Source organism: Dryobates pubescens, chromosome 3 (genome assembly GCF_014839835.1).
Source record: "Dryobates pubescens isolate bDryPub1 chromosome 3, bDryPub1.pri, whole genome shotgun sequence".
Taxonomy (NCBI): domain Eukaryota; kingdom Metazoa; phylum Chordata; class Aves; order Piciformes; family Picidae; genus Dryobates; species Dryobates pubescens.
In genome coordinates, this window is record NC_071614.1 from 41,759,770 (window position 1) to 41,786,300 (window position 26,531).

Genomic DNA, 26,531 nt, shown 5'->3' on the forward strand with positions numbered 1-26,531 from the left:
AAACTGTTTACTAACACTTTTGTTTGAACAATACAGCTAAAAATGCAAACACAAGACAGATACTTTTCAGTGTAATTCAGGCAGCTTTTAGTTCAGACTAAATGCAGGTTTATACAAGTACACACCAAACATTTTGATTGTGCCTATTCATTATAACTGCTGGAGGTACTTAATGATAATTAAACTGCATGTGCTGACAAATAGGTTGCTTGAAATGAAATTACAATTTGCTTTCTCATCTGACCATCCAAACTGTTGGAAAGCTTTTTATTGTAACCTGACACAGTACAGTGAAAGGACTTTTTAATTTTGGCATTGTACAGAATTTGGAGACACTAGGCTGAATAAACAAATTCCTTAAAACTTATGATCTCTAGTTTACAAATCTCAGCTGACCTTGCTATTTGTATAGGCACTGGGGACATTAGAACATCACCAGTGGCAGATTCTGGGTGGTGCTTTGGAAAAAATGATGGATTCTTTCTCACAGCAAATGAAAACAACTTTGACCGCAAGATTCAATAAATAATAAACCATCAACAGTTTGAATTAGTTCTCAATGGCTGCCCTCTCCCCAAATGTTCAAATGTTTTACGTATACGTTCTCTTTATCTGACAGGGAAAATAAAGTCCATTTCTGTTACCTTGCTCTCTATGCATTTCTGCATAGTATCCATCCTAAAGTTAATGCAGGACTTGCTGACTGCATTGCTCCATACTGACAGCTGAAAAGCACATTCTTGGGTGTAAAGACTTTCAGGGACTATAGCTGGTTGCCTCATACCAACCTGACACATCATTAAACACCTGAGCCAAAGCTTGTTGAAGCTTAATTGAAGTCTTTGCAGAGACTTCTTGGCTTTGAGTGTCATCCTAGTTTCTACTAAAGTTGAAAATAAAATGGCTATATTACTTATGGAGTTTGATTGGGGGTTTTTTTGTGGTGGTGGTGTTGCAGAAGGTGCTGGAATGAAGTTTATTTGATCTTTAGGGGCTTTATATCCAAGTAAACTTAACAAGAGTTCCTTTTTTTTTAATGGATTAGTTAAAATGCATTAAGTCTTTATGCTGCCGTTTGCATCCATTGCTTGATTTCCATTTAGTTTAATTTCTGTGGAGTAACAAGCTACTCCAGACAAAATGAAGCAAACCAGATTGACTTGTGCACTCAGCATCTTTGATTTTTCCCAACGGTTCAGTTTGAAAGAACAGTTATTCAAAAGTAGTGTTCTACTGCTAGCTGCTGCCTTGTTGAGAAACTCTTGGAGGATTCAATGTTATGGCCCAAAAGATCTGCGGAAGAGCAACCTTCTCTTAAAACTTTAAAGGAATCTTTTAGAGCTCTCCTAAGCTTCTCAGTGTTGGGATCCTGACGTGGGTTGCATATTAGCTGTGACTGTATGTCCTGTCTGTTTGCCATGTGCCACGAAAATGCATATTGGGGTATACTCTTGGAGGACTTCAGAAGAGCTTTATCAGTGTTGTTATTCTGCATTATCCTGGTACTTTTTGCTATTTTGACTGTCTTTGGATGGCTTTTGACTATCTTTTGTGGAGATGCAAGCCCCCAGGAAAGCTAGAGAAACAAACACATGGAAGGAAGTATTGATGGGAGTTCTTTGAAACTTAGTCCTCTCTTTTTGTGGAATTTACTGAACTGCACTGAAAGTGCACAGGAGAGCAGCCTTTAGCCTTCACTGGGAAAGGGCACTAGGTTACCATGCTTGAAGAAGTTCTGCTCACATCTGTGCAAAGAAATTAGTAATGTTAGAGAAAGGCTGATGGCCTAAAGATCATGTTTAAGTGTTTCAAGGGCAATATTGTGGGAGAACAACAGGCAGCTAGAAAGGTTTCATGGCTGGAACATTCATTTCTGACATCTCTGCTGTTGCAATGGCAGACATATCTACTGCAGTGACTGACAGAAGAATGAGGAAGCGAGTGGAAGATTTGAGTGCTCAAAGCAGTGCCAAATGTGAATTGTATTGGTGTGATACCAGAAGCAGCCCAGCCCTCGTGGAGTACAGAAAGAAGCACTAGTGAGTTTTGCAGTGTTATGTTAGTGTGAGACTTGAAGACAAGTCTTCAGCTTCTTAGCATTTGTGTTACCTAAATCTTCCTCTGTTAGAGAAACAAGTCTTTTTTCTGTCTTGAGAGTTACTGGAACAATAGAGGAGTGGAGCTCATAGGAAGGAAGCAACACCAATGTTGGAAGTCTCCTTGAGCTGAGGCAGATCAGCTCCATTTTTCTCTGGGATGGCAGAGGTAGAGTTATGTATCGATATATGCAGACAATTCTCTCTCTATATGAAATAACATAATCTTACACTGGTGGTGCCAATACTGTTCTGGGACTCCCACTTAATGTGTTCATGGTTTTTGAATAAGCATACTGTTTATCTGCAATTCTTTAAGGTCTGACTGAACTCTGGTCTGAAGCTTTCAGATAGTTTTTCCTGTTATGTCCCCTTATTGACACCCAGGTATTCGTATCATTATTCTAAGGACTTATTTTTTCCAGTTTAAATCAGACTTTTCCGATCCATTAGATTCCTAGCCTGTTTATCATAACCTGCACAGTGCCCTCTGATTCTGTGATGGTGATCTGGAAGCTGCACGAATCCCTGCTTTTAGTCTGTATCAAATGCAATTAATGTAGGGATGAGATGGTAGTCACACAAAGCATGTGTTTTTTCTTAAATTTTACAATCTCATTCTCCTTGATCTTCCTTGATAAAATCCCTGGACTGTTCCCTGTGTGAACAGTGTTGGGAATCCATACTTCTGATTTCTGCCTGCTGCAGACATCCATCACAGTATCACAGTATCACAGTATAACTAAGGTTGGAAGAGACCCCAAGGATCATCAAGTCCAACCTGTCCCAACAGACCTCACAACTAGATCATGGCACCAAGTGCCACGTCCAATCTCCCCTTGAACACCTCCAGGGACGGTGACTCCACCACCTCCCTGGGCAGCCCATTCCAATGACGAACGACTCGCTCAGTGAAGAACTTTCTCCTCACCTCGAGTCTAAACCTCCCCTGGCACAGCTTGAGACTGTGTCCCCTTGTTCTGGTGCTGGTTGCCTGGGAGAAGAGACCAACCCCTTCCTGGCTACAACCACCTTTCAGGTAGTTGTAGAGGGCAATGAGGTCACCCCTGATCCTTCTCTTCTCCAGGCTAAACCATAACCAGACTGAGCTGGTGAAGATATCTGGAGCAAAGGTGTGATGGAAACTCCTACAGGAACATCACAGGGCTTACCAACTGTCATCTGAAGAGTGAGATAAATTTGTCTGACCTTTCCTCTTTAGCACAAATATTTAATAATGTGTGTTCCATGCATGGGTATTTATAATTAAAAAAAATTAAAACAAGACACTCTGCTGCACACACTTGTCTCTCTGGGGAGAGGGTGAGAACAAACATGTGACAGATGTTTGTCATGTTGCTTAATGCACTACTGGAAAGCACTCAAGATACCACAGTGATGAGTGCAGTATAAGAAGCAGATCTAGAAAGAAAAAAATGGACTTTTACAAGCTCATTCTTGAGCATCTTTCCTCTGCATTCTCTCTTCCAAATTTAGTGTCGTCATGATAAATTTGTTTCTGTTTAGTGTTTCAGCAACTGATGCAATAGCTGAAGGTTCCACCTTAAGCAAGTATCTTGTAAGCTGTACCTGAAAATGCCCTCAACTCATTCCTCATCAGCTTTGTTTAAACTGCATTTCTGGATGTTGCACAAATGTTCACCCAGGTAGGCAATGTAAGTTACAGTGGTAATCAGTAATGAAAATGATCTTTTCTTTAACATAATCCTTTTTTCTTCTATTTTTTTAATCTCAGATAACATTTTAAGAGGTAAACAAGGGACACAGGTAAATAAGAGCTTTGAGTTTGCATTAAAATTTCAACAACCTGAATGGTTATTTGATTATGCAACCTGTGAAATACAGATTAATCCTCAAACTCAGTGTTTCTCTGATCTAAGATGTTGCTCAGATTTTTATTTCCAGACAGTTACTCACTGGACAGTTACAGCCTGTGTAGTTGGAAGATTCCCTTGAAACAGCCTGGGTGTCTCTAACAGTTCTTTTACAAATTGATCTTACTTGAAAATAGAGTTGGGTTATCTTCAGTGTCTTGATTGTTGCAATAATTCAATGTGGAGAATAATGTAGTCTTTCAGTAGGTCACTCAAAATCAAACTTATAATGGGAGTTATAACTAAATAGTTATAAAAAATAACTAAATTTATAAAACCTGTTTGGATCAAGTACTTTAATTTCCATATGTTGTTTATAGGTGCTAAATCCAGAATCTTACACTCGAAGAATGTGGTAATTTCAAAGCCAAGAACTTAGGGGATTACAAACCACAGAATTCAGGTTCTCTGAGCAGTCTGAATTCAGATCCATTAAGCATCATGACAGAGTCTTTAGTTATAGGAATTTAATATTCTGTTTTTCCTGAAGATTTATGCTTGGTCAAATTCTACCATTCCCTAAATGGGTTAGGTGGTATGGCCTTCTATCAACCTGCAGTAATTACTGCTATGTAAAACCCTTAAACTGATGTGAAGAGTCAGTCAATAGAGATGTAGGGTGAGGAATGATACAATTAAGGACACAGGTGCCTCAAATTACATGTAAGCTGCACTGATCTTCCAGGAATGGTTACGGAAGTCCTCAACCATACTATGGTAAGTATAGCCATCAGGCCCCAGTGACTTCTTCCAAGATAGCTATTGCCTTTTGCAGCAGTCTTCAGGGCTATTGGAGAAGGCTTATTTTAGCAGACCTTCATATTGATAACTACTTGCAGGTTAAAATAATGCTCTGATTTGCCTAGGCCACTGTCTGGCGATAGCAGGCTGCTACAGAAATAATGTGAGAATCATGGAGGGCAGCAGAACTTGCTCCTGTATTTGTTCAAAATAGAAGTTGACTTGCACTTCATAGTTTTAATTCCACAACCTCACTAATAGCTATACCCCGTGACTCCCTCATTTTCCAAAAATGTACCCACGCTCCCTCTTGAAGTGATTTACACAATTATGTCCTTCCACTGCTGATTTTGGCAGCCTGCTCTTATTTCATCCACCAGTTGTGTGCAAACATTTTGCCTGACCTGCTTTTTAGCTACAGCTTTCTCTAAATCTAGCATATGGTTCCTTGTTTTACAGCTAGTTAGTTGTTCTTCTCTACTGCAGCCCACTCTGTCAGGCTCTTATCTACATCCATAAAATTCTTCTGGTCTCTCTTTCTGAGCTACAAACCTGGCTCTCTTCCCCTCATGCTGTGACTCATTTTTCCCAAACCCCCTGACTCATGCTGCCTGCTCGCTTAGGCAACAGCTTAATCTTTGTAACTTTTTTTTGTATCATTATGAGAAGTACATGAATTCACAAGATGCATTTTACCAGCACTTCAAGCTTTTGTAGAAAATAATGAAGTCCACAAGTATCCTTCATCGTATTTAAGCCACTTGAACTTTTTCTCCTTTAGCTCATACCTGTATGTTGTGCTGAGAGCTAGACAACTGCTTCTTAACTAGCTCAAGTATGCCTTACTGTTGTGACTGAAGTTCTCAGCTTCTTGCTCTTCACTGATTCTCAACATACTGCAATTTATTACGCCATCTTCATTATCTCCTTCCCTGTGTATATATTCATCTGTTCAAGTCACAAAATGTTTGTAGGTTGCTTTATTCTAGACTGTAGTGATCTTGTAAACAAAATATTCTATCAGATCCAAAAAAGGGCCCTTAAAATGGCTTCATCTAATTCAAATTTTTATTTCAACCCCCACTGAGCAGCACCAATTGACCAGCTTCTGAATGGTTTATACAAATTCAAACCCGATTCCACTGATGTCAGTGTTGCACTTGTCACTGACTCCGGTGAGGCAGTTCTCCATTTGTTTTCAATGTAAATTATAAATATTTTAGTTAATCAGTTTAATTCTTTTGTTGTTTGTTTCTCAGTGTGAGTAAGAAATAAAATGCCTTGGTCTATTTTTCTAGTAGATTCATCTGACCTGAAAACACTGCCTTCCATGTATGTAATGGCACCAGTGAGTCTGGTAACATGCATACAATAGTCTGCATGGTGATGCAGGTATCGTTAACTTTTCTTCATTAACTTTTCTTCTGTCTGTAAGACATTTTATATCAGTATTTTTTAGAAGTAACCAGCTGAAGGTAAAAGAAGAAGAAGTTAGACCGCTGTAGTTCTTCCATGAGTATGAGTGTGCTTTATTTTACTGAATTAAGTATTCTGTTCCTTATTTATATTTCTTACATTGTTCTTGCAACTGAAGCCAAGCTCACTGCTATGTTGTTTCCTGGATCCTCCCTGATCCTTTCTTACACATAGGAACAGCATTAGCAACCTCCAAATTCCCTGGTTCCCTCCCTGGCCTTAGCAAGCTATCAACAATTTTTGTCAAAGGCTTTTCTATTTCCCTTGCTACTTCCTTCAACATTTGGGATGTTATTCATCTGGGCTGCATGCCCAGACAACTTTTAACTCATTGGTGTGGGGACGCTGCACTTTGCTGTGGTAAATACCAACACAAAAGCTGTTATGTAGCATGAGGTCTGCAGGTACCAAAAGACTAAACTTTTAGAGAAATTTCTCACTTCTGGCACAGCAAAACCTGTTAATAGACTTGCACTTTAACAGTGCAGTCACTGCTCAGTAGTGACATAAGGTAACTTTTGTAATTCTGTGTAGCTCTCTAGCAACACATACACTCCCTCTTCATTGCTGATTTTTGTCTTTCCTTTTTGAATGTCCTTTGGCCCTTTCACGTTAAGTATATTGGATTGATTGCCCTGGTAACAAGTTTTCACAGTTGAGCAAAGGTAATCTGAACAAATACTTGTTTGCTCAGGAAAAATATATGCAAGACCCAAGACCTACATTTAAGCAAATAAGTGAGGTAAAATGTTTAAATTAAAAAAACTTGCATGAGGAGTGGCACAACTTCTTTTGGTGTGCTGAAATATTTCCTCTCGAATTTGAGGGCACAGCAAAGCAAGGTTCTTGCAGATTTGTCTTTTAGTACTCCTGGAGATCATGGCACAACAAAATAGAAGTAATAGAAAGTATTAATGTATAAAGTGTACCAAAAATCTCCAAGCACAGTGCAACTTGTAGTTCCTTGCATGATTTCTGTGTTTGGACTGCAAAAGTGTTAGCAACTACTGTGAATTTGGAGAAGGCATCCAACCACAGTGACTTCCTGAATAAGGAGGTACTGAAAAGCATCTTTCTATCAACTCAACAGAATTAATGAGGGATCAAGCTGCAATAATCAAGTCTGTGCTACAATACTTTGTCACAATTATGTATTGTTTTTGGTCTGTCCAGACTGAAATGACTTATCACACAGAATAACTAAATAGAGGAGTGAGCCATAGCTTTCAGTACTAGAATATCTCCCACATATTTGTTTGGGTGTGGCAGGCAGCTGAAAAGGGGAAAAAAAAATAATGAATGAAGCTTTGAATTGATGTGGTACTTCCTTTCTCCTCCACTATGCCTCCATCTGGGATGTTACCCTCCATCTCTAATGAATGCTATGCAGTCTGAAAATTAAACTGCAAAAGTAAATGGCTTTTAATTCTGATTATTTTTTTTTTACTTAGGATGTGGAGATGCAATATACAGGATAGAAAAAGCACGTTTGGTTGGGTTCTAAAATAAAACAATACTTGAAATTGTTACACTCAGGAGAGCATCTTGGTGGTGATAAGGTAAGGGTGCTAAACCTGAACTGGTGCCCAAATGCATATTCTATGCTCCTGTGTCTTCTGCACAGTAGCTGTTCAGGCTGGAAATTGCATTGCAAGTCAAAAAGCCTAATGCTCTATTACAGCTTACTGTGTGCTTTTTCAGGCTCCACCAGTGCAACCCACAGTTGAATACAGCTAGTAGGAATGTGTTCTGATAAAAATACTGTTCATTATGAAATCACAGCCATAGTGAGTTAAATGACTGTGACACACGCAACACTTCAAAAATACAGTGATAAAAGTAATTATTACTAATAGAAGTGGTACGGCAAATATGACAACATGAGTCTCATACAAGGCCACAAAAACTGTTCCCCAAAGACATGCAGCAATAGTATTTTCTATTTAATGTTGCTTTAACATATATTCTTAAAACAAGAATGCAGGTATTAATATACATGTCTTTGTGTTTAAAGTTTCTCAAAAGGAAGAGTACTTTTTTCCCAACAGAAGACCAAAAGGCTAACTATTAAGTATTCCTGGTCATCAAAAAGAAAAATATTCCCTTTTTTTTTTGATTGACTTCTATTAATTTAAACTGTGTATATTTGGCTTTTTTTCTGCTGAGGCCTTAAATGGAGCCAGACTTGCTTTCAGGATAAAATCCAATAATTCACTGCAATATATCTGCAAGTCTCAGAGCGCTTCAAAATGTGAGCTGTTGTAATGGTAAACTTTCATTTACATTACAATAGCTTATTTTTACTGTTGCAAGAAAGCTGTTGCTTTCTTGTGACTATGCTAGAGGTCTAACAACTTGTGCTTTTTGGTTCATGCCTGCTGAAGTGAGGATCACCCACCCATGATGGCCAATACACTTGGACTATACTCAAAACCAACAAGGGTGGATTAAACTGTTCCGTTATTGCAGATGAAAGAGTTCTCCCCGACATCTGGCATATCATCTTCAAAACTGATATGGAACATTTCCATAAATCCAGCTTAACATTGTTTTTGTGAGTGTTCCAAAGTATTTTTAACATGAAGAAATAGCATGCAAACTAATTTCCTATTTGAAAGTAAATGTCTTGTTCTTATTTCTAATTCACTCTGCTGTTTAAAAGGAAAAAAAAAAAAGAAGAAAGGTTCACTTAACTTGAAGCACACTGTTTTGTTTATTTAAGTTAATGGAAACGCTAGTCAGTGTTTGATGTAAAGCTGCCCCCTTGCTTGAAAGAAAACCAAACAACTGCTTATGAATTATGAATATCTCTTAATAGTTTCCAGAATTATCTGAAGGATGTATTTTTTTCTTAATTACGTACACTTAAAAGTTCCAAGTTCCCTCTTCATTTCCATGTTGTTTATTTCTCTCCTTGGAAACCTCATAAGCATTTTCCTTTAGCTAGGCTTGACTGAACAAAATATTACTGTTATAACCTGTAATATTAGGGAAATAAAGACCTGAAAGCTCATTGTGGTTTTTAATTAGCAAGTTGAAGAATCGCTCATTAAATCTTTGCAAGCCTTTTGACTGGCAGCTACTGGGTCCCTACAAAGGAAAACACAAGCTTCTACCTAAAAAGTGTAATTTAGAGCCCACTTTAAAAATCAGGTTTTACTCTGAGACACCACAGAAAACAGTTCCTGCAGAATATCTTGCTTTTCTAATATGGTGGCATGTCTTCAACTGTGTTAGTCCTAATCAGACCGTTCCTGTTATAAGGAATCATGGTGAGGGAGGCATCTTCATGTGGCAGCTGCTGGCAAAGGTTATGCAGTGGGAGAGGTGGTCAGGTGAAAAGCTGGTCTGTGTAACACCACCATAATCTTTGTGTCCTGACATTACAGGCAGCTAGTTATCAACTAAACAAGATCACAGCAGGCACAGCAACGCACTGAGCATCAACTGAGTGATATCCAATCCCAGCCTGAAATACAGTAGTCCGAGAGTTTGGGGTTTTTTTTGTGCTCATCACTGCACTTTGCTAACTTAAGAAACAAGGGACCTTAAGATATAAGGCAAGGAACTTAAAATATTTGACATAAAGGACCAATTGTAGCAATAAAATCCCGTTTTCCTTCAGCTTTTGCAGGCTGAATGAGCTGGTTTAGGAACTGTTAACTGTAGTTTCCAAGCTGAGAACATTTAAGTTCAAATCAAGTTCAATAGCAGCTATCAGAAGGAGAAGGTTTATCTAAATAATGGGGTTTTTTAGCACTAATCATCCTATCTGTTGGCAGTACCAACATGCTGCAATTTCCACAACTCCCTACGTAAATAAGCAAATTCCTGATGCCATTCCAATTTCAGAAATGCCTTTGAAGGCATTATTTAGTTATGATTTTTTTCCTTCTTGGTTATGTGATCCTTTAGTGTGTTGCACCCACAGATGCCTTGTTTTGAAGAGATGTAGCTAAAATGTATGTACTTTCCAAGTGTAATTGGTGGGCACCTGTCTGTATTTTGCCTTCTTGTGAAATAAGAAATGAAATAGTTAAAAGAAATTCACTTTCACGCCTTCTACAAGTTTTGAATGATAGAACAATAAAAGCAAATTGTGGAAATAAGTACTTTAAAAAGACACATCAGTTGATTTGGTCCAAAATATACTCTAGGGATGGGAGGGGACTGGAAGAGCTGGGATAGAAAAACACAATGTTCAGGTTGCACAGTTCAAGTGAAGTGAAATGGATGTGCGGAAGTTAGGATTCCTGTGGCAATATCAATTTGATTAGGCTACAAACAGTGTTATATGGTACTGATCTAACAAAGCAGTCAGGAACTGCATCTTCTAGATTTTTGTTCATCTGTCTTGCCTTAAGAATTCACATTTGCTGGCTCTCCATTTGCACTTAACTGGGAAATACAATTTTGCATGCAATTCTTAACATGAGGAGGGCTCAAAATGAAGTTTAAAAAAATACTTTGTTTGAAAGAGAATAGATACAAGAAGAAGCCAGGCAGGATCAGAAATGAGGCAGAGGCACTAGTGAAAATCTCTTCTTTGGAGATAATTAAACAAACCACAAGAGGCAGTCTGAGTGTTTAAGTAGGAAGAAAAATTAAAGTTAAAAAGCTGCATCAAGATAGAGGTGACTAAGTGGAGGCTAAGGAAAATAGGGGAAAAAAGCACTACTGATGCAAATATTCTTCACTTACAGAAATAGTGTTTATTGAACACTTGATTATAGCCAAAGACTAACAGCATGATCTAGATAGATCACAAAGGTGGTTTTGATGCTCATTTCTTCACCAGAGAGCTGGTAAGTACCTGCCAAAGTATTTTACTACTTTTTTTTTCTGATTCGAAATACAAGCAGAACTGTTAGAAGAATGCCTAAGTAGCAAGTGCTGAGGCAGGACTGCACCCTGTGTAGCACAGGAGAACTTGTCCTGCGGTGGTTGCATGTGCCCGAGATGTGGTGAGAGCAAGACGTGAGCCCAAGGAAGCCTCTGGTGGTCTGTGGGCAAAGTGGGGATGGACAAGAAAGATAATTGAAGTAAGTTGGGGCTGTGTAGAAGATTGCAAACTGGAGTGGTGCTTGGGAAGTATTTGTTGTTCTTTCAAAAACCTGACAAAAAAAAAATATCTGAAAACTGAAAATTATTATTTGTTTTGGCCCCAAACTAGTATTTTTCTGGTGTTTAGCCACATTTTTGCTGTGTTCGGGAACAAAAAAGAACAAAAATACTTTGTTCTGTCAGTGAGCCAGTAATAAAGGAAAACTAACATTTTACAAAAACAGAAGTTTCTTTGGGAAGAGAGAACTATTTTTTCTTCCAAAATTACTTCGCCTTAAAACTGTGATCAGCTCTGCTCTCAGGCTCAGGCTCTGACTTCCCAGCTGCCTTTAAACAATCAAGTAGAAGTAGCAACTGGGACAGCTCTTCCCTTTTTTTTCCCTTGGCTTTGGCTGGGAAGTTACACGGGTTTGCCTGAGAGTAGATGCTGTACTACGTTAATCCTGTCACTTTTCACTGAAAATGGGATTTCAGCAGTATTTCCTAGAGTAAGCAGAGTATTCCTGAAGCCTGCTTGCAGGGCTGTCAGGACAGTGAAATGCAGCAACCTGCTTTTCTTTGCCTGAGCATGTGACTTTTTTTTTTCTTTAATTTCTTTTTTTTTTTAAATACCTTGTGATCTTCACAGACATCTGGCGAAGCTTAAAAGGTTAGCTTGAGGAGGGAGTGGCTATCATTTGTTTAGAAAATAAACAGAAAAAAAGTAGGCCAAATACCAGTAAAGTTCCAGTTTTAAAATATTAAACTAACACACAGCATTGCTGACCTGAAAAGGTCACATGAAGTGGGAGAAAGGATGTATTTAGACTGATTGCCAGGCAGGATGTGGGATCTCTCACTGACTTGGCAGTAAACACTTCAGCTCTATTTGCTATTAGTGCTGTTCCTAATTCTCATTATTTGCTAAGTTCTTATGTTTGACAAGATCCATGCTTTATTTTCCAGTATTTACGTAGTATTAAGCAAGCGTGTATATCCATTCAGAGAGTAACCAAGGCTTACATCACCCTCTTTTTTTCTGCCTTGCCTTTGTTTAGTAGACAGGATGCTCCAAAACCTGGGAAAATGGAAGCTTTGAGGAGTACTCCTGGGGGTGTTCTATGAGACAACAGTTATCTGTAACATGTTTAAACTTAATAAATATGGTGGAATAGGGCCCTTTGCTTCCAAATTTGTCAGTGAAAGTGAAGAAAACAATGACTACTTGAACTACAATAGAGCTGATACAAATTCTTTGGAAGAAATCAAGAAATTTGATGAAAATGTTATCATCTCTTTCCATGGGTTGACTTTAGGGGACTTGGCTAGCATTAAACAGAAGACCTAACACAGCAGATAAATAATTGCTGCCACATCATCTAAGCACATCATTATCACTGCTGGATGAGATGAAAGGTATTTAGAAATGAACATCTGCCAGGAGAACACAGCTCAAGCTTGACCCAGCTCCAGCTGTAATCAATAGGAGCCTTGAACTAAACTAGGGCTTAAAGAACAAACTAATTTATTTTTGAAATGTATTACACTTCAAATTTTGCAAAATTAAAGCTGGAGCTCATCAGAAGTGAGGCACAGCAGGATCTGGTGCCTAACAAAGCCCCTTTTTTTGTTCCTTGCATAGTCTGATGGTCTTCAAAATCTCACTTTCCAGTCTGAAAACTCAAGCCCCCATTTTTCTTGCTTTTCCTTAAATCTCCCACTTGTACTTTCCTCATGTTTTTCCTTCCCTATTCCTCTGGGTACTGCCCTTCTAATTTATCAAGGCAGAGAATGTGCCTTTGTGAAGAGCAAAGTGAGTTTATGGCACCCCATTAATTATTTTTATGAATCATATCTAACTAAATTTTTCCCATAGCCCAAAGGTGGCTGTTTGCCCAAAGGCACTTCTCCCAGTGCCTGTATTTGCTATTTATAAGGTGTATTTTAGTTTACATCAGAAGCTGAGGGGAAGACTTCTGCTTGATATCACTCCTGCCAAATGAAACCTACAGAGAAGCTGTGGCCAAAGGAACTCTGTACAAAAGTTGTCTAGGCTCTAATTTTGTCCACATGGGTGCATGGCAGTGTACTTTATTTCCCAATAAAACCAATCTAAGATAGATACAGCCCTATGCAAGTCTTGAGATGATATTAAAACATACAAAAGACAGGTAAGTGAGCACCAGGAGGGAAACACACTTCATCAAAACACAGTTTGGTCAGAAAATCAGCTTTTGCAAGATGCTCATGAAAGGACAGGTAGCTCCTCTGACAATTCTTTCTACTCTGTGCAAGCTGATGAAGTTTCTGTAAGGGTAGCTTACAACAGAATTAAAGAAAACTGTTGTTTTTGAAACTATCTGCCATTGCAACAAAGCATGGGTGTTCCCCAGAATGTGTTGATGTTAAGTAGGTAGTACAGCCAGTGACACTGAGAAAATAATCATTTCAGTCCTAAAAGGGTTACACCAGTATTAGCCATTGCTCAGTGTCAAGAAACTTTTTTGGCTCTGGGTCACTGGCAGGCACTGAAAAGCACCCACAGCATGGAGACCATTATTCAGCTAGAACTGCATAGTGTGGGACAAATGCTAGTACAGATGCCCATCCAAACCAGGCTGCTTGCTTCCAGAGACATGCAGGAACAAATAGGATGTAGATTTGTAGCTACTATGGGGAAAGAAAGGAGCAGGCCCTGATGGAATGACTGGACAAGTTTTTTTAACACTTTGTGGCATGGCATGTTTCTCTTGCTTCTGTCTCCAGGAAAAAAGATGAGTGGGAAGTGTTAGCTATCTTTCTTGAAGAGGTAGCATTGAGGTCCTTCCTTCTCTTTATCTTTTTCTCAGAAGGTAATTTGCTTGGTTTCCTGTCTATTCCATTCCCTCTTTAAAAGGCATGATTTTTCATTGAATGTACGAGCTATATTGCCCAGGATATTGCTACAGTCTGTCTGCACCTCAGTATTTCTGAGGGATGCCTAGGACATTATCAGAACATTGCTCAGTGGAACTGTCTCCTTGCCCAGTTGTCTCTAGCTCTAAGTAGACACTCATACATGTTTGATTAAAACCTCATTTACCCTTTCCATGACCACTGAAGAGGTTAATGAATGTGCACAAACCTACAGGGGAACATAAGGGCCTCGTGTCCTGTTGAATATAGGCCAATGTTGGTTAGTCAAAATAAATTTTGCTCATAAGTTCTTGCAGGATGGGAGAAGAGATTTCTCATTTTAGACTTTCATCAAAGCTATTGGAGAAAGCTGTCAATCACACTCAGGATTTTCTTAGACATCTTGCTGCCTCAGATGCTTTCTGATAGGATTTAATTCCAGTGTGATTGACTGTACACTCAGCTTGTCTCTGCAGCTTCAGGGGGAAGGTCCATGTCATGCTCATTCATTTGCTGGATGGCAACAAAATAATGACTAGTGGCTCTTTCTTCATGGAAGTGCTAATTTACAGTAACTGATGAGGTAAGAGACGAATTGACAGAAGGTGAATGTAGAGAAGACTAATTATTCAAAGTAATGCTAAAAGGAAGTAATACAGTTAAAAGGTGGAGCAAGGAGATAATGTACCCGAGTGTTAGTAAGATGCCCTGTTTATAGTGGAGAAAAAGCAAACATCTACGATCACATTAATTTCTTACCAATAGGATAAAGGGGGAAAATTCTTAAGAAGCTGAAGTGGTTTAAAGTAATTTTTTAAAAACAATTGTACCAATCCTGCTATTATTTGTGCTACTATGAACTTTTATTAGTTTGAAAAGCTCAAAACACTGTTTGCAGGCATTCTCCCAGGCTAATCAGCTTCACGTTCACAGTGTAACCTTGAGGAATTTGTGTTTCTCTGTGCTGGTAGTTTACAGACTATAATATGTAGTTTTAAGTAGCCTCAAAACTTTCCTTATATAGCTTATTAGCTTACATAGCAATTAACCAACTCCATTAATTTAGAGGCTGGCTTGAATTAATCAGATGCTACCAATAAATATGCAAAACACTGGTGGAAGGCCAATGACAGGATTAGTTTCTAGCAGTTAGTTTGAAATCCTCTTTAGCTACAGCTGTATCTAAACTTGGTTGGATTCTACCAGAATATTAATATGCTTTAGAGATTTCATGTACAGGCCATAAGACCAATATGAAAGAAAATAAATACAGTGTCTCAGATAATACTGAGTAAGGATCTTCTGAACTGATTTTAAAGTTTAAAAAAAACACATCAGAAATGAAAACTAACTCATAAAAGTTCTTGTATCCTATTATTTCCAAAAGGACTGAGAAGTATTCAGTGTGTTTTAGGATCAAGTCCAAATGATTTTTAAGGAGCTAGGTTTCTTTTTCAATGAAAGGAAAGTAAGAAGGAAGCAAAGCATAACAGGCAAGTAATGGCTGAATACATATTAAACTCCAAAATCTTTTCAAAGCAAAGAACAATAATCTCTTATCTGTAGGCCTAAAACTCTTGGGATTAATTTATTACTCTTACTTGTGCAGTAACTTTTATTTACCCCATAAGGCTTCATACTTACTGCATGAACATGTGCTTGCCTGAAATGTCCAGTAGCAGAGAGCAAAGCCTCTCGAAACAGAATGAATCCAAGAAGTTAATGGAAAGAACTCTCTGATCATACAGCTACATGTCATTTTGTCCCACACCAGCCATGTCTGCTGCATTGTTCTGCTTCTCATAATGAAGAAAATGTATCTGATTTTCAGATCATCACAATTTTGCAATTCCATTTCTAGAAGGGGTAAGATCTGTACAGAGATGATCCTGAGGAGATGATTATTTTAGTCAAGCCAGGCATCACTTCCTTCAGAAGTGGCATGAAGTATTTAGTTAGAGTGACAATATTATTTCATCTGGCAACTGTTCACACTCCTATTTAGAGTTAACATAAATCATAAACTGTAAAGTATCTTGTTTCCTAAAGGAGCAGCTTTATTTCATTAACATTTTGAAATGCACATTGTGATATTGTTAATTGTACAGTAATTTATCCAGGATCACAGCGTGAATTCGTATTTTCAGTCAGTTTTTGGCACTTGTTGCCAGTTTAAGTAAAGCAAAGAGGAACAAAGAAACAAAAATTATGTGAAGAGTATCTAAAAGGGCTAACACTGGTAGACATGAGACAAGCTGGGACACTCAGGAGAATGATCTGAAAACTGTTAATTGTCCCAGCGATATAACAGCAAGCTGAGTAAACAGCACCATTCCTTCAGAGCAAGGCTACTCCCTCCTAGCCTTTCAAGCATTTCCTACCCACCCCTGAACAGGATTGTTCTGCATTTGGTATTGCAGGCTTGCTCTGGCAAGTTTTTAGTGAGGGTTTTTAAAATAAAAGATCCTAGCAACAGGATGAAGGACTTACTTAGGACAGCATTAAGTAATTGTGTAAATTTAGGCATGTGCAAAGATGTCAGTGAAATTGCTGGGATCCAAGTGTGTGTTTTAAACACCAGGACACAACTGTGTCTTAATACGACACTCAAGTATAAACATGGGGTTGGTTTCTTAAAATTAGTCTGGATATACTTTTGGTAGTTTAAGAAGTTTGGTGGGCATTAGCTATCAGAGCTTTATATGTTGAAGACTGCTCTGTAAAACTTTACATTTTTTCCTGGTATGTGGAGTCACACTGACAAGACTTTTTTTTTCTTCCCTGTTTTCCTTACAAACTGAAACTGGAAAAGCTGGAGACATTCGCTTGTAGGAATAGTTGGGTTAGGGGAGGCTTGAAATGACTTCCAGCTTCTCACTAGCTAATCTGCTTCCCATGAAAATGTTTTCATTCAAACCCAGGGCTGCCCCAGAGTTGTACTACTCTCCCTTATGGAAAAACTTCTTCACCTTCACCTGTTGTAAAAAAATATGAACCATTTTCCCCTTAAATACAGCACTTTTACAAAATTGCTAGTTCTGAATAGTAAAGTGAGAAACAGTAAAATGCAAGAAAGTGTATTTTTTCTACCCTTCTTGAAGAAAACAGAAGGAATGTAAGGCAAGTGTTTAGAAGTGTGAAGATAGGAGGTTTTCTCAGGTGAGCGTTTTCACTGCATCTTGTGCACGCTGTGCCTTCCAGAAGGAAATTTTTCACTGGTGACTGGCATTCTTTCTGTGCTACAGCCAAATCAAATAATAATTTTAAATAGCTTGATTGCCGAGGGGCCAATGCAATCCAGTTAGAATCAAAAATGAAGGAGGAAGAAAGGTCTGCACCTTTAGCACATCTCTTTTGCCTGTCTCTATCAATCCACGGTGAATTGTAAGGCGGAGTTCTGACTGGATACCTTTTTCACCATTAGGGCAATCAAGAAGTGGAGTGTGTTGTCCAGGAAGGTTTGTACACTCTCTATCCACAGAGGTTTTCAAGGACTGGCTGTTTCAACCTTCCTGGTCTGAGGGTCTCACAGCTGACCCTGCTTTGAGAAGGATGTTGGACTAGATACTTCCTATGGTCCCTCTTAATCTGAGATATTTCCTGATGCTGTAAATATACTCTAAGCTATTAACCAGAACAGAGAACTATACTACCTCTGACTTTTTACAGGTAGTGTTCTTCAGGCAGTTAGTTATTAAGTCAAGTCTGGTTTCTGATTAAAACAGTTATGGAGGCTGAGTCACAAAACTTTTGTTTTTTTAATGCAACCTAAGCACCAAACTAAATAAATTTAGGCCAGCTGTGAACTGAGGGAAAAAAAAAACCCCAACAAAACTGTAAGGAAGCCATTTGGTCATTACTGGGCTAAATTATGAAATTAGTGCTAAGAATAGTTAACAATTGGACATAAGCATTTGATTTTTCAAATTAAGGACAAATGATAGGGATGGAAAAACCTGCACATTATTATTCCAGTTTTTAAGGGCTGTTGTCTACCCAGACCTTTCCAATTGCATCCCAATGGGACAGTAATGCTGTCTTGAATCTGAATTTGTGTGACACAGGCGGTACGGTAACTTATGCCATAAAGCTGGAGTGCGTGTTGGCTGGTGCGCTGCACGAGCTTCCACTGTGTTCTGTAGAGATGGCCTTCAGCTGATCTAGGCAGATCCCATGGCTATCTCACTTGAAAAGTAATGGTCAAATTAACAAAACATTTTTGTCTCACCTTTTTTGCTATTTTTCACATTTGCTGACACTTTGGATCGTTCATTCTGGCTGAACCCTCTGAGTGGCCATTCAGTCTGTGAAAATCCCAACTGCTCCCTTTGGGCTCTTTAGTGTTTTGCTTTCAGCCTACTGATCATAGCTGTCATAGGAGCGTGACTCCACCCTGAGGACAAGGCACTGTGAAATGGCTCCTTAGCCCCAGTTTGGTCACAGATGAGGCATGTGCATGGCACCCCTGGGGCTCCCACAGCTGAGGCCAGTTTTTGGCTAGGTTGGACATGACAGACACTAAAATACAGAATCAAATGCAAACAATAATATAAGCTGCTGCTGCTTTTGCCCCAAATATAACACTAAAATCAGCAACACTGTTGTGTAAAGGGTGTCCTTGTTAAGGTATTCAAGTGCATGCAACAGTAAGCTGTTCAGAGCATGGCAGATACCCTTCTACGTGCTTACATTGCCCAGAAGAATGGACCCTAAGTAAGACTTCTGAAAGCTGTGGCACTACAAAACGATGTCACTGAATTTCAGTATTGCATGGTTTTTCCTACAATAACGAGCTGTGATTCCTATGAATGAAAATGTTCTGATATTAATAGTTGATTTCTTTTTGATATAGAAAGGATTGGCCACTAACACTCAGAGGTGATTATACATCACTTTGTCAGAATTACACAAACTTTTTTTCTGTATTTCCCAGTAGTTTTCAACAAAACTATACTGGTTTGTGCTCTCTTTAAAGAAAGTCTCAACCTTCTGCAGCTTGTGGAGTAGAGAATGTTCTATTATGATCCCAAATGTCTGATGTCCACCAGAATGATTAATCAAAGCTTCAGGGAACAGGCTTTACTCAGTCCCCAGGTAGCAATCCCCAAATGCAGAAAAGTGGGAAATAGTGGAAAGAGTCCAGTGGAGGTCTACAAGAATGATTAAGGGATTGGGACATCTGTTTATAAGGAAAGGCTGAGAAACTTGGAGCTGTTTAGCCTGGAGAAGACTGAGAGGGTATTATTAATGCTTACAAATAACTGAAGGATGGGTATCAAGAGGAAGGGGACAGTTTCTTTTCAGTGGTGCACTGTGACAGGGTAAGTAGTAATGGACAAAAACTAGAACACAGGAAGTTCCACCTCAACATCAGGAAAAACTTCTTTCCTGTGAGGATGACGGAACAATGAAAGAGGCTGCCTGGAGAGGTGGTGGAGTCTCCCTCTCTAGAGGCTTTCAAAGCCCATCTGCACACATTTCTGTGTGGCCTGGCCTAGGTGATCCTGCTTTGGCAGGGGGGTTGGACTTGATCTCCAGAGGTCTCTTCCAACCCTTACTATTTTATGATTTATCTCTTTCAAAAGCTAGTCTTCTTTAATTTCTAGTCTCACTATATATAAAATGTCCAGACCTTTGTTTAATTAAATTCTTACATTGTGGCTGCCACCCATGTCCCATAGCAACTGAGTCCAGGAAGTGTTTCTGTTTCTCAGGTGCTTGAACTAGACCACCTTTCAGCATCATAAAAAGTTCTGAATTGTTGTTTCCAAGTAGAAACCAGCAGTTTTAAGTCTGCTTTCTCTAGCCTCTTCATTATTTCTGTGTGGTTTTACCATACTTATCTCTTTTTGCAGCTATTAAAATATATTCTCATCCCCTCACTGGTGCTTTCTCCTGGTGTGAGCTGCTTCTAGTTTGCATTTCCCTTGAAATGGGCTGAGCAGTACTGCAAACAGCCACACTCCTTATGAGCTGTTTGATAGGTAAGAAAACCAAGCAAGTGAACTGTTCCTGCATCATGAACAGCCACTTGCATAGATCGGGCTTCTCTGCCAGCTGGGGAATCCCCCAGGAAGCTTTCATGAGGGTGGAGAAAAGCAAAGACCAAGACTAGTGCTCTAAAGCTGTGCTTAGGGAAAGAAGCTGAGGGTGTTCGAGGGTGTTGCTGGGTGGATCCCTTTGGCTAGTTTTTTGGGTTTGGCTTTATTACATGGCTGTGCTTTCAATTTATTTCAAAGGTGCCTGGAGCCATATAAATCTGCATACATAGTAAGGAAGAGATTCTCTTAACTGTGAAGACTGAAATTTGAGTATCATCATAATGAAGAGAAAGGGTAGATTTAAATACACAATGAAGCAATCTTTTAATGAAAATATCTTCTAGAAATGGGGATTTCCCCCTTTTATAGGCAGACAGAACCATAGTTTCTATAGAGGAACACTTTATCTTAGAACACACACACACAAAAAGCAGCCCCCTCCCCAAACCCATCATTTTCTACATCCTGAATAACAGCTTGAAACTTGTATTTTCTGGATTGCTTAAATACTGGTCAAATAGTGTTTTCCATGGGACAAAAAGGGGGTTTTTCTCTTGCAGCCAGCTTTTGCAGTGCACAAAGCATATCAGGAGGGCAGTTATAACTCTCTTCCAACTTGGCCTCATTCAAGCTGTAATACTTTCCTGCTTCTACAAGCCCCAAGAGGTGCTCTACAATGTTGTTGACTTAAGTCTGTCATTTTTATCTGCTTGTAGAGTGCTTTCTGCACAAGGTAAAAATTACTAGGCCTAGAAGTTCTGGCAATATCTTAGGGTCTTTCAACTAGTGTAAACTTCCTTTCCACTCAAGTAACATACAAGCAGAAAATCTATCTTGATTCTTCAAATTAAGCCAGGTAAGACTGATGAAGATCTAGATGCAAAATAAATACAAGTGTGATAGGCAACACATTGTTTTATCTGGTTCATCTTTATCATCTCAAAGCTATCTGGAGAACTTTCTTCTGATAAGAAAGTCACTCGAGAAAAAATGAATCTGCTAAGAATGTAATTTAAATGTTACAGAAGTACAAGTAAGATCCAGTAATGCAGGTGTAAAACAAAATGGTTTCAAAACTGATGTACAGTTCAGTAAATATTTTTTAAAGGCAATGCTGCTATTTTCATCAACTTAGATGAAACTTTAAACACTGAACTGTATTTGTTGCTTCTAAATGTTTATTTGATTCCATCTCTTTTTTAATGCAGCCCAGATACCCAGAATTCTCCACAGAGTTAGTCCAGAAAATAAATATTGCCTTTTCTATATTTCTTGACCAGGTAGTTTTATAAGCCACATAATGTCAGCTAAAAATCACACTTAAATTTCTGCTCACTCTACCATGGTTTATCGCTTTCCTCTGTGCAAGTCTATTATTAAATGTTATTTTATTGGCAACCTCTTCAAAACTATACAGGGAATTGTTACCTGTGAAAAGTCCTTGCATTTTCCAGTTCTAACTTCTTGTGTTAGAACAGACAGCTGTTACAGTATTGACAAGGATTTCTTCTTCTTTTAACTTGTTAGTACTAGGAGGTATGCAGTAACTGATCTTCCACATTACTGTTTTTCTGGCATCGTGGTATTTTTGCATTGTATAAGAAGTTGTATTTTTCTCCCCAGATTTCTTTAACTCTTGCTATTTTTAATTATTGAAAACTAAAGTTCTAAATCTTTGTCCAAACACCAGTTTTACTACAGCAATCTGGCTTATCAAAGTGGGCTTTTCTTTGGTGCTGGTTACAGCTGGTAGTGGTGTTTAGGTGTCAATAGCATCAAAGCAAATGAGATGATTATTTTCTCAGAGGCCAGGAGAAGGCTATCTGTCCTTTACAAAGGCCATCTTTTTGAAAGAAAATATTTGTATGCAGACAGTGGCCCCTTACTTTGAAAAGTCAAGATGAAGATTTTACTGGTGTTGATGGACAGAAAAATCCAATATTCCTGAAGCCATTCAGGCTTGAAAATTCAAAAAAATCACTGTACTCTCTGAGGCTTTCATTATCTACCAAAGCTTTATTGCACACATCATGACTGGTTACCTGTTAACAAGAATCCCACTCATGCAGGCATATAAAAATCCCTGAACAAGTTCTGTTTGTACTTACAGCATTACACAGGACATCTATACTATATATATTCAAGCGCAGACTCAACAACGCTCAAGTCCAATGTCAGATTTGCTTATATCATATCAGACCAGGCATTAGTCTAGAAGTTTACTTCAATTAAAATCAGCTTATAAAAGAAAGCTCATCCACATCATCTCCTTTTCAGAACTGATTTAAAGAGGCTTATATGATGTCTATATATGGCCAAAGGCATGAATTTCCTTAATCAGGAGTTAATAAAGACAGACTGAGAGCGTCCCAAAGTAAACATCTCTTTCCAGGAAATACACCTTCATACACTGAATCCTTTACCATTCTATTTAAGAATTTCCTGGTTTCTGTGGTTAGCCATCTGTAGTCGTCATCACTATCCTTAACCAAATGAGTACTATTTTTCCCACCTTCAAAACTAGTGTTTTGACAGTAAAAAAATGAAAATAAGAAAGCCATGTAAAAAACCAAAGCAACAAACAAACCAAAACCAAACAAGAAACCTCCCACTGTGCACCCAAACCAATGAACACGCCTTGCCCACCCCTGCCCCCCCTTCTTGCTGCAGAATAGTTATGGGGCATTTTTCACTTAGGTGAAGTTACTTATTTAAGGTATCTGGTAACAGCAGCAGACAAAGGTCTATTGAATATCTAGTTCAACAAAATGACTAATTATGAGATTTGGTTACATTATGTCAGAAGAGGTCTAATTAATTTTTTGGCCTCGAGAACTTTTTCTTAGTGCTGTAGCTTACATAGTTTTACCACATAATTACACATAACAAAGATTAAGACATTTCTTCACTATACTTACAACAGAACCAACTTTTAACATGATTTCAGATCAACAAGTAAAACACAAATATGAATGAGCAGAAAAGGCATTTTATAATGACTACATGTATGCTAAACTACTTCATAGATCTGTAATTTTCAAATGCCTCTTGTATTTTTAGAGAAGTTATAATGTAAATGAAAGAATGCACAAACAGGATTCTTGGGCTTTTAATATGTTTCTTCGGGTTAAATTTTGTGTGTATTGAATTATGGCAAATAGCTTTGCCTCCAAAACTATGGCCTTCTGTCTGCTGTGAGCACAAAATTGAACAAATCAGAAAACAGATATAATCTTTGAAATGCCATGTTTTTCATCCATGAACTTTACATGGCTGATTACCTATTCCATATATTCTTGTCACATACAAAGAGAGAAAAGATCTTACTAGCCAATCTTGTGGATAGAACCAACTGAACAGTAGATGTTGCAAACTGTGCTTTGGTAAGAATCCTTCAGACAAAAGGATGTTTAAATCTTGAATTAGTATAGAACATGCATAAATGATAATAGTCTAGGAAAAAACAACACTACAAGCATCATAAGGAATATTTATACTAATTTTCCCTCTAAGTATATTGAAAGGAGAGAGACAAGTTCTGTCTCCATGAACAAAATGTTCTTAGTCCATTAAAACACACACACACAGAGGGTTGCCATGACAAAGTGCTGTACAAGAATAGTTGACTATGCCATAAAAATACACAGAATGTTTAAAATGCAACCTGGTAAGGTAAATTAAAAAAAATCACCTCTCTCGTGCTTCTCACCAGACAAAAAAATACATTGATAGTACAGGGTGCCATAACATTGTGTTCTCATTGCCCTTGATAATAGGAAAATGGCAAGATAGCAAAGCTATGAAACACACTGAATCAGTTCAAGTGATGGTGGGGACTTGTTTGGTTGGCTGTAGATATTCCTTCTTCATAAAGGATGTACAAAGAAACACAGGCATCACTAGGTGGTATAGTGGAGAATCAAACAGACTACTTTCGTATTTGTGGGAAGGACTATTTTGGCACAGAGAAATGGAAAGAGAAACAGTAGCTACCATCTTCCTTTGCCAGCATAAAAAAATCAAATTACTCCAAAAGAGAATGAAATAAGGGGAAAAAAAAAACCTGTTTCAAGCTTCTGCTTGAGAGCATTTCTATTACATACTAAGTAATCTGAAGCAAGAATCGGGTTGAAAACAGGGGAAAAAAACACATTCGTTGGAAGAAAATTACCCTGAGCAAGCAATTGGAGAAAGGAGAAACACACAACCTTTCTCAGCAGGTTAAAGAACTACAGTGCAGCAGTCCAGAACGAAATAACTGCAGGCCTGCTCAAAGCAAGTGCATTGAGAATATTGCTACATATCTTTCATGGAGACATGGGAGAAAGAGTCTATCCACAAAGTGTCAATGGTATCATTATGAAATTATCCAAGAAATATGCTAAAGTGGCTGCCAGAATGCTCTCACACTTCTGTTACTGCTAGGGAAACTTTCTGTATCCCTGCACTACTGTGGAACAGAATTTCAATTTCTGCTGTCATTTAACGGGAAAGAAAAGCCACCCTGTGCTCCCACAAATCATGTTTTAGAGTATCTGGTATGCTATCAGAGCTCACTGACTTCAGGATACTTGTGCCTTTTAATGGGGTGCCAGGATGGCCAGTCAGGATCAGACAGCTCATTCTTCGCCCATGCTAACTGGTGTTAGTCCTGACTGTATTGTAAAAAAGATCTCCAGCTTAGAGCATGAACTTCTGAAGGAGGACAGAAGGCTGAAGGTTTGGACTTTCTTCAGGCCATGTGTCTTCTGAATACATCTGCTATGTTTTATCTGTCAAAACATTATCCTTCTCAGAGCTACTAAGCAAACATGGCTTTACAATCAACAAATCAAACCTAAAAGCATGACAGTCACTGTGACTACTGTATAATCCTTTTTTCTTGAATAAGCAGCCATAAGGCCTGCTAATGAGTTTACTGAAACTTGAAGCCTACTACTTGTCTGTGCAATTACAATTCAAGAACTACAACTTTGAGGAGCTTGCCTGAATCTACCATGATTATCATATGGAATGTGTCCAGAGAAGGGCAACGAGGCTGGTGAGAGGCCTCGAGCACAAGCCCTATGAGGAGAGGCTAAGGGAGCTGGGGTTGTTTAGCCTGGAGGAGGCTCAGGGGAGACCTTATTGCTGCTTACATCTACCTGAAAGGAGGTTGTAGACAGGTGGGGGTTGGTCTCTTCCCCCAGGCAACCAGCACCAGAACAAGAGGACACAGTCTCAAGCTGCACCAGGGGAGGTTTAGGCTGGATGTTAGGAAGAAATTCTTCACAGAAAGAGTAATTGGCCATTGGAATGTGCTGCCCAGGGAGGCGGTGGAATCACCATCCCTGGAGGTGTTCAAAAAGGAAGCCATGATTTAGTTAGTCATGAGGTGTTGGGTGATAGGTTGGACTGGATGATCTCTGAGGTCTTTTCCAACCTTGTTGATTCTGTGAATCTTTAGTTCCAATGCACTGAGCATATTCCTGCAGGGGTCAGAACTATGGAAAAGTAGTAACTGACTGAAGAAAGAAAAGCAGCTGCTAGTATTTATGCTTATGATGGATGTTCATAGTGAAATGGTCAGACAGAACAGAGAATATCTATCCAAGGTCTTGACACAGCACTCACAGCTGTGCAAATAGCACAGATGGGAAGATGATTCAGAGAGGTCAGATTTTCAAAATGCCCAAAAACAAGCCCTCAGGCCCTGAAGATGCTTTTTTTTTTTTTTTTTTGGTGACCTCCCTTCTGGTCCCTCAAGGCTATTAAAGAGATGCTTCAGAATGGGCTCTTTGCCACAGAATGCAGAAGTTTCACAGATTAACAGCCTGAACAACTGGTTCAGGATGGGCTGATGAAAGATGATCTTTGCATGACGTACCCAAAATGTACAAGAAATTAATTGGCATCTATGAAGACTGAGTACAAAGGGCTGTGAAAACACAGCTTGTATTCTTCTGTGGATTCTCTTAAACCTGCAAAACTCCTACAGCTTTTCCAAGTAATTAGTATTCAAATAGCATGTGTAAGCAAGTCAGTCTTTTAGGGTGGCTACTGCTGGCAACAAGCATTCTCCACTTGCTGAAGCAAACATATGTATATATGAACTGTGCCTCAGTAAGCACTTTGATGAGCTAATGGCAACCTAAACCAGATAACTAGACCTTATTTGTCCTACCACAGCCTCTCTCCTCACCTTACCCTCAAACTCAATAGGTCTTGTGTTGAGAGGAAGAACTCTGGAACTAAGCTTGTCACAACCCAGGCTTTTTGGAAAAAAAAATAACGCTGAAGGCACTTTTTTGATATATAAAGTAGTCCTTAAATATAAGAAGTGGGAAAAACTTGAGATGGTGCAC

General features: G+C 38.8%; 1 protein-coding gene across 4 annotated transcripts in view; it reads right to left on the reverse strand.

Moving 5' to 3' along the window:
- Nucleotides 1-26,531, reverse strand: part of EFEMP1 (EGF containing fibulin extracellular matrix protein 1) — a 47,918-nt gene that overhangs the window by 12,522 nt on the left and 8,865 nt on the right. The gene's annotated exons all lie outside the window — the stretch shown is intronic.